This window comes from Phacochoerus africanus, unplaced genomic scaffold, assembly GCF_016906955.1.
Source record: "Phacochoerus africanus isolate WHEZ1 unplaced genomic scaffold, ROS_Pafr_v1 Scaffold_170, whole genome shotgun sequence".
NCBI classification, from domain to species: domain Eukaryota; kingdom Metazoa; phylum Chordata; class Mammalia; order Artiodactyla; family Suidae; genus Phacochoerus; species Phacochoerus africanus.
The window spans coordinates 10,684-19,946 of NW_025927365.1; the positions used below are offsets into that span (position 1 = coordinate 10,684).

A 9,263-nucleotide genomic window follows, 5' to 3' on the forward strand; every position below is an offset into this window, starting at 1 on the left:
AGTTTATCCCATCTCTCAATATTCCTCCTTTTTTACATACCTACCCCTTGGGGGTTCCTGGCAAACTTGAGCATAATAAGGTTTAAAAAGATTTCCCATACTGTCACACACAGAGAACTTAAGATTCCTTTAGATAGAAAAGGAGACTCGTTGTTGAAAGAGCTGAAGTAGGTAAAATACATCAAGGAGTTCCCGTCGTGACTCAGTGGTCAATGAATCTGACTAGCATCCGTGAGGAGGCGGCATCCATCCCTGGCCTTGCTCAGGGGGTTAAGAATCCTGTGTGAATGTGGCTGTGGCTGTGGCGTAGGCTGGAAGCTACCGCTCACATGTGGTCCCTAGCCTGGGAGCAGCCATATGCTGCTGGTGTGGCCCTAAAAGGCAAAAACAAACAAACAAACTTTGAGCCACAAGTATAGTGGGGAGAACTATGGTGTATTTTGGCAGAAAAGTCATATGATCTAATTTATCTTTTTAAAAGATCATTCTGATTGTGAGAAGAGAACTGAATGGGATGAGGTAGAGGCGTAACACGGACAAGACTCACTAGGAGGCCGCTGTGGTCCTCCAGGAGAGAAAGAATCATCACCAGGACCAGATTCTTATGGAAGAGGTTGTGAAAGGACTTGTTTCAAAATTGGGGTATATTTGAACAACTGGGTTTGCCAAGGGGAAGGAGAGAGTGGGGATGAGACTCCCAGACTGTGAAAAGAGTAGCTGAATGAACAGTTGATAACTGAGAAAAGAGTGAGAGAGGGCAGGTGTTAAAACAGACAGGAAGTCAGGATTTCTCATGGGGACACGCTACTACGTCAAGCACACCTCCAAGAGGGCAAGGGCACCGCCTGGGGGCTTCTGCTCATCAGCGGGTGCCTAAGCTCCTGCTGCAAGTCTTGCTCTCGGCATCCACCCCACCCTTCCTGACTGACACCCTTCTCTTCCAGCTCCTCCAGTTCCTCTGCTTTTGTTGTGCCTGCCGAGTTCAGAGCTGATATTTATCCCGTCGCACCTCACTAATCTCTTTCCTGCACTGCTGACATCGGAGAAGGGGAGTGAAAGGTCCTGAGCTGAGTGATATTTTGAAGACTTTTCTGCGGCCTTCCAGTCCTCACCACGCCAAAGGGAAGCCTGCCTTCAGGCAGGACTGCCCTTTCCACAGCCCCCACCCACGTCTGCTGCCACTCCACTCCCTTCCCTTCCTTCCCGCTGACCCTCCTTTCCCACTTGAAGGGCGACCAGAAGCCACCTGGGCAGGATGGGGCCTCTCCACATCCTCTTCCACAAAACTGTCTCAGGAAGCCAGAGACAGTCCTCCCAAAACGGTAATGGGACCTGTGAAGCCCAAGCAGCTACTCCTTTCCTCGCACAAGCCCAGCTGGGGCCACGCTGCTTTCCCACACTGCCAACGGCTGTCCCTTTCCGGGAGGACAGCCGTAGCTACGCCAGGAGAAGGAAGCGATGTGCCCGGTCACCTTGCCAGGGCAATGGTATCTGGAGGAAACCCCACCGTATCAGGAAGCCGTCCTGAAATGTTACTGGCAGCCCTTCAGCAAGGCCCACATTCTGACACGCACATGCAGAGACCAGGACCCACTCATGTAACACTGGCCCAGCAGGACGGTGTGTAGCATTTCCAGCCACATGGCCCTCCCTCCATCTGATACCCCCCCCACACACACACACTCTGCCCTAAAATGACACTTGTCTCGGCTGCAAACCGACCAATAACACAAGCCCTACACGGTTCCGAAATAACGGGTAGCCGAGGCTACGTATAGTCCCAAGGGTCCAAGGAAAAAAGCTGAGGAGGAAAATACTGGGAAGAGGCGAATAGCCAGCAATGGAGAAGAGGCAGGCAGGTAAGGAAGAGAATTAAGGGGGCATTCCCGCGGTGGCTCATTGAGTTGAGAAACCCACACAGTGTCCTTGAGGATGTGGGTTCGATCCCTGGCCTCTCTCAGTGGGCTAAGGATCTGGCCCTGTCGCAGGCTGCGGGAAAGGTTGCAGATGCAGGCCAGGCCTGGTGTTGCTGTGGCTGTGGAGCAGGCCAGCAGCTGCAGCTCCAATTCGACCCCTAGCCTCGGAACTTCCATATGCCTCAGGTGCGGCCGTCAAAAGCAAGAACACAGAAGAAAATTTCTGGAGGAAAACTTACCTAGTTGCCAAATTTTAGAATGAAATGTCAACAAACCTAGTAAACACTCGACCTAATTTGGATGCTCTATTTAAAAACTCTTCCCAAAAGCATAGCAAAAAAGAAAAAAACTTAGCTATGAGACTTAAAACCGGGAGGACTGATGAAGGAGATATAACATCAGCAAATAAGTTTGAGATAGGGGATGGGGAGAAACGAGTGGCAGAACTTTGCAGAGAAAATTCCCCGTGATGAACAACGATTGGTGAATACAGTTGCTAACAAGGAAACTGACGGAAGAAGAGAAGGGCAAGACGATGCCATGGAGGTTTTGAAGGGAATAGCCGTTTGTCCAGCAGCATGGCTGAACAGTCAGTGGGGAACCAGAGTTGAAAACACTGCTTAGCAGGAAGGAGGGACATGGACTCTTACAAAAGAAGCGGCACAAAGTCTTGTACACATGCAATGACATGATCCCTTCAAGGAACTGTGTATGCATTTGGTGCTGTCCCAGAAGTTCCCCGGAGTGTTCTGTGTCTACCTTTGCCTTCGGTAAGTACCAGCACACCGAAGGCTGTTTATACGAAGGAAAGGTATCGGGTCACCTTTGTTCCACACCACCAAGTGCAGGGAGAGCCTCCCGGACGACGTCTGGGGGCCCGGGCAGGCTGAGTGAGGCTCAGCCTTCCGCCACCCGTGTGTGCACGACAGCGCTTTTCCACATACGTTTCAAAGACAGACAGAGATGATGTGTGCATCAGCAAGACGTTTTGCTACCTAGCATATGCGTATGGACAGACAGGCCATGAGTGATGGGGCCTGGGCCACGATCATGGCCAGAGATATTGACCAGCGTCGTCTGGGCCACAGGATCACGGCCAACACACAGACACACAGACACATGCACAGCCCACACACCAACAGCTCCACGAAGGACAGAGCAACAGTCTCAGGGAACAGACGGCAGTCAAAGGGTGACAGAACAACTTTGACGTCTGCGCCGATGGCTTGGACACTGTTCCTTCACAACTCGGGCTCAAGTCACATGCTGACACCCTCTTACCCCCTCCATCCTGCTGGGCTAAAGCTCAGCTCTAACCTTTCCATCCAGTGATGAGGTCCGCCCAGCATGGAGCTCAAAGATACCATTGTCCTGCTGGTCTTTATAAAGGAAGCTGCCTGGATCCTCCCAGGACGGAGCTGAGAACAACCGCAGCGCTTCCTCCAAGATGCTGCTGATCCTGCTCTCAGTGGCCTTGCTGGCCCTGAGCTCAGCCCGGAGCCCGTTTTTTGGTAAGCACCAAGAAGGGGGGCGGGGGGCGTTGCTGAGACTCTGCGTGGGGTTCGTTAGATGCCACGGGAGTGAGGGTGCTGGTGGAGAAGGGGGCGGGGGAGGTGGAAAGCCTGGGCTGCAGGTGCTTAAGGCAAGGATAAGGCCCCTCACGCCCTCGCTGACGCTGCATAAAGTGTACCTGGAACCCCGTACAGAGTCTTGAACCACAGACTGACAAGGGAAGCCTGGCATTTCTGCACACGTCTCACTGACTCGACTGTGAGGGATGCACTGCAGGGAGGCCCGACCAGTACAGAGAAGGGTCCTCGGGAAGGCATTACAGTCATCAAAGCAGGCAGGGGGAGAAGGTGGCCTCGCGAGAGGGGGTCGCACACATGCAGGAGGGGACGCCCGGGTCAGGCTTTTACTGAAGCGACAGGGATCAGGACCCTCAATCTCTCTAGCTCACTCTCCATAGAGACACAGAGATCCCAGGGCCCAGGGGTTGCGTTTTGCTCCCATTCACACGCCCCGTTCTGTGGAAGGTGCTGTGGAAGGTGGTACCTGCGTGTTGATTCCCGGTCACCCCACCTGGGTGAGGCCATGTTAATGTAGGTGAAGTGTCTCATGTGGAGGGAGAGCAGAAGGACAGGAAAATAAGACACAGAAACACCCAGCACTTTGCCTGAACCAGCATGAGGGTAGACCGGAAACCAGGGGGACAGGAAAACCAAACCCAAACGAAAACCCAGGGCCTCCTCTCTTTGGACTCTGTGGTGGACCCTCAGCATAAGAACCACCCCGTCACCCCTTCACGTCGTCCTCCCTTTGCAACGGCATCACAGGTTGTGTGGACGAGGTACTTGGGGCATCTTCCAAGGTATCTGGAATGCATTTTGCGCTTTATCTTGTGCTTTTCCTCCTTGAAGGCAACAGTGCAGGATTTCCCAGCCTCCTACCGGATAGGTCACCTCAAATCCTCCACCAACTTCCTTTCTTTTTGTATCTTTAGCAACTGCTCTGTTCTAGAGAGTCTTGTCGTTTTCACTGTCTTGTCACGACTGGATGAATGTTAGTATCCCAGAGGATATAGGCCATTCTTCACCAGCCGCGATTCAGGGACCCACGAGCAGGGCCCTAACGTGCATAACAGAGATGTGTGGCTTGGATGCCACAGAGTATGCGGCCTGTTCCCTCAGGCCGGAAATGACAGCTGAGGGAGGAGAGCAGAGGGAAGCAGCTCAAATTCTGCCTCCTCCAGTCTACTGAGCACCAACCCTTCCAGTGTTCCCGTTGGCCCCAATGCCCCTCGGTATACGTATATGGTTTATGGAAAAATGCAAAGAACTGGGGTCTGGGTGGCTTTTCTCTCTGCCTCTCCATTCAACTGTGTCCTTGTGCCAATGAAAATTGGCCACGGTTATTCAGCGAATCCTGTGTGGGCCGTCACGTTGTCTTTCGTTCTCTCTCTCAGTATTTGATCCACCTCGGCTTGGAGTATGAGGCTTCCACACAGGCACTCAAGTGACCAGGGTTGGAATCACAGTTGGCAGGCTATGTCCGTGACTCAACATGTAACTGCCAATGTTTCACTGCGTTAGCTTTTCTTCTGTCCTTGGAGACCTCCCCTGGGAATTCTGAGACCTCCAACATCTCTCTTGCCCAATTTAAGGGACACGCTCTTTGCCAGAGCAAGGCTCTACTAAGACTCACTAAAGTAGTCTCTGCAGAGGATGGAGGCAGTGGGGAGGAAGGTTGTTGGTAGAAGAGAGGCAGGCTCAGCAGAAATGGACTAGCTGACAAGGTGTTCAGGGTTCAAAATGTGAGGGGGCGTCTACCACCTACAATGTGCCCTATTCCCGTGTCGGTCTCTACAGATTTAGAGGATGCAAACTCAAACTCCGCTGAGACGTTTCTGAGACCACCTCCTGGAGGAGGACCGCCCAGACCCCCTCCTCCTGAGGAAAGCCAAGGTGAGGGACATCAGAAGAGAGCACGACCACAAGGTGACGGACCGGAGCAGGGACCAGCCCCACCGGGTGCCAGACCCCCGCCCGGACCTCCACCACCTGGACCACCGCCACCCGGACCACCCCCACCTGGTGCCAGACCCCCGCCACCCCCACCCCCCACCCGGACCACCGCCACCCGGACCCCGCCGCACCGGGTGCCAGACCCCCGCCACCCCCACCCCCACCCGGACCACCGCCACCCGGACCCCGCCCCCACCGGGTGCCAGACCCCCGCCACCCCCACCCCCACCCGGACCACCGCCACCCCGGACCAGCCCCACCGGGTGCCAGACCCCCGCCGGGACCTCCACCACCCGGACCACCGCCAGCCGGACCACCCCCACCGGGACCAGCCCCACCTGGTGCCAGACCCCGCCCGGACCACCCCCACCGGCTAACGAATCCCAGCCCGGACCCAGGGACCCCGCCGGGGACCACCATCACCACCGGCTAACGACAAGCGATCAGGAACCACCCCCCACCCGCTGACGGACCCCAGCAGGGACCAGCCCCATCCGGTGACAAACCAAGGAAGAAAGCAACCCCCACCCGCTGGCCCACCACCGCCGCCCACCACCCCCACCCGGGACCACCGCCCACCCGGACCACCCCCACCTGGTGCCAGGACCCCCGCCCACCCGCCACCCCCCACCCGGACCCGCCGCCATCCCGGACCCGCCCAACCTGGTGCCAGACCCCCGCCCACCCCCCACCCCCACCCGGACCGCCCCCACTCCAGGACCGCCGCACCCGGAACACCCCCACATGGTGCCAGGACCCCCGCCACCCCCCCTCCACCCGGACCTCCCCCCATCCGGACCCCGCCCCACCGGGTGCCAGGACCCCCGCCACCCCCCACCCCCAACCCTGGACCCGCCCCCCCCACCCCCAGACCCACCAGGCCCGCCGCCACCCGGGACCACCCCCCACCTGGTGCCAGACCCCCGCCCACCCCCCACCCCCACCCGGACCGGCCCCCAACCCGGAACCCCGCCCCCACCGGGTGCCCAGACCCCCGCCACCCCCCACCACCACCCGGACCGCCCCACCCAGACCGCCGCCACCCGGACCAGCCCCACCTGGTGCCAGATCCCCGCCACCCCCACCCCCACCCGGACCGCCGCCACCCGGACCACCCCCACCTGGTGCCAGACCCCCGCCACCCCCACCCCCCACCCGGACCGCCGCCATCCGGACCCGCCCCACCTGGTTGCCAGACCCCCGCCACCCCCACCCCCACCCGGACCGCCGCCACCCGGACCCCCCCCCCACCTGGTGCCAGACCCCCGCCCGGACCGCCCCCACCAGGACCACCGCCACCCGGACCCCCCCCACCTGGTTGCCAGACCTCCGCCCGGGCCACCCCCACCACCCCCAGGTCCCAGCACACCAAGACCTCCACCAAGCCCGCCACCCCAGTGACCCCGAATTCAAGGATAGGTATGATCCAGTTCCCTTTCCTCTCCTGGCCCGAAGCCCTGCAGGTGCAGGAACTCTTCAGTGTTTTTCTTGTTTCGGTCATGCCCATGGCATGCCGACGTTCCCTGTCCAGGCTTTGAACCTGCCCTGGCAGCGGTCACCACAGCCACCCCATGGACATTGCTGGGTCTTTTACCTGCTAAGCCCGCAGGAAGCGCCTCAACCTTTTGGGTGTCCCTGAACCAACGGGAACCATGCTGACACTGCCTAGCCCCAGGCCCGAGTTTTCAGGATTTCCAGTCAGACATCCCGGCATAGAGTAGCAAGCCTTGGCAGGTTTCACATCCTATCCGAGGTGATTCTCCACGCTCAGAAGCAGACAAAAAGTGCCTTTCCCCAGTCATGACCTGTCTTACTCAAGTGCGCTGGGAACGAGCAAGGAGAGCTGTGCTCTGCCTTGGACCTCTCGTCCCCTCGTCCTCAGGCACACTGTCTTTCTGTCTCAAGTTTCACCTGACCAGGCCTCTCCGGTCCACTGTCACTGCGAAGCAATACTGCAAATACATACGGCTGGATGCTACCTAGTTTAAAAACCTTTCCAGCATGTGCTCAAGTTAAAACTAGTAAGGAGAAAGGCAAGAGGCCACCTCTCAGAGGCATAGCACATCCTCCCTCCCCACTTCCTTCCCGAAAGGGTACTCCGGTTCACTCTGTGGGACACCTTCCTGGAAACATTTCTACCTATTTAAGTGCATACATACGCTTCTTTAGCCACACAGGAGAGCATAGGTCTCCACTGCTAATTTCAAATAACGCATTTCTTAGAACTCTCCCAGGCAAGCTCATAGACCTCGGTGGAGCTGTCGGGACCCTTGTTTTTGTTGTTGCGGTTTTGTTTTAGCACGGCACACCATCCATTACCTGGCTGTGCCGTGGTTCCTTTACACACCACCCCTACCAGGCTGGATTCATTGCTCGGCTCTTCTGGAATATACGGCAGGAACTGTTTTGTTCACACACGTATGCACATTATAGACAGCAATTCAGACAGATGCAGCCTAAGAAGGATCTGGCCAACAACAATGCAGAGCCCATTATCTGCTGGGTACCTTCAAGCCAGGAACGAAAAGGAACTAGGCAGGGAAGAGGAGGAGGAGGAAGAAGAGAAGGACAAATGTCGGGCTCTCGCCCCCTTCCCTTTAGTGAGTGGCCGGCGTTAGAAACCACCTGCCACACCTCTATGACCTTGCTTTTTTGTGTTCCAGAAAATGAGCGTGAAAACACCCGTCCTTCGGAGAGCCGTGACATTGGAATGTGACGGTTGAGCTTCGATTACCAATAAAATCATCTGCATCCAGTTTCTAAGTGCCCCGTGTCCTTCTGGGTGTTTGGGAGGCTGACATTCGAGGGCCAGGATCGTGGCATAGGAGCTTCCAAGCCCCCGTGTCACTCTTGCGTCCAGCAGGTTTCCTCCTGGACCGCATGTCTGCAAAGCATTTCTGCTTCGTCCTTTGCTTGTGGAAAAGAATGTTTCCGTCCTTTTCTACCTGCCAGGGCCTCCTCCTCCTCCCCACTGACCACCGTATTCACAAGCCAGGGGCCTGTCCCTGCCCTTCCCTGGGTTCTGCAGCACCAGTGTACCCACGGTGTTATGACTTTCACACCTGTGACTGAGAGTCTAGGAATTTTAGGGAAACAGGAGAATAAGCCAACGTGAAGGAGCTGCACAGGCTGAGGACATCCTTAAACTTGCTGAAGTAATTCATCCTGCCGCGAGGGGCACAAACGTGACGCGAGGTCCCGTTCCCTCCAGCCCAGCGTACCCATCCCCCCTTTTGATCATGGCTGAGTGTTCACCCTCCCTCGTTTTCTCCCTCCCCGCTCTTTGGCAATCCTGAGTGCCTTTCATAAGGGAGGCAGGTAGCACGCTGTGCTCGAAAAAGCGAGGTGTCTGGATCAATCACAGCGGGCTAACCTGCTGTAAGAACAGACAGGGCAGACAGTCAGAAGGCCTCGTGGAGGGGTCAGCACCATTAGCCACGACAGTGGCGCTGCAAGGGTCGGAGCCCCTCCCCGAAGGCCGCTCCAGTGTGTTGGCGGCTAGGGGTGCCGAGTCCGAATCAGTGAGGTTCTGAAGTCCTGGAAGAGGGGAACCGCCCTCTCCGGATCCCGCGGTTCACCAGGCAGGCTGCGGTTAAAGGCCGCTGGGGACTGATGCCATGCACGCCTCAGATGACCCCAGGGCCACCGTCCACCTCAGAGCTTCGTAATTTTCACGATGACTAGGCAGTAAAGCAGCATACACCCAGACACCAGCCTGACTTTCACCCTTGGGCCTTCAGCCTTGTCTTGCCTGGTCCAGTACATGCCCGGACATGGAGCTGTCGGCTTGAGAAGATGATCAAGAAGCCAGATGCCACTGGGA

The 9,263-nt window shown here is 57.0% G+C and overlaps 1 pseudogene; it reads left to right on the top strand.

Annotated features, from left to right (window-relative positions):
- The first annotated feature begins 2,086 nt into the window (after positions 1-2,086).
- On the top strand, positions 2,087-8,198 carry LOC125119175 (basic proline-rich protein-like; annotated as a pseudogene).
- Positions 8,199-9,263: the final 1,065 nt, after the last annotated feature.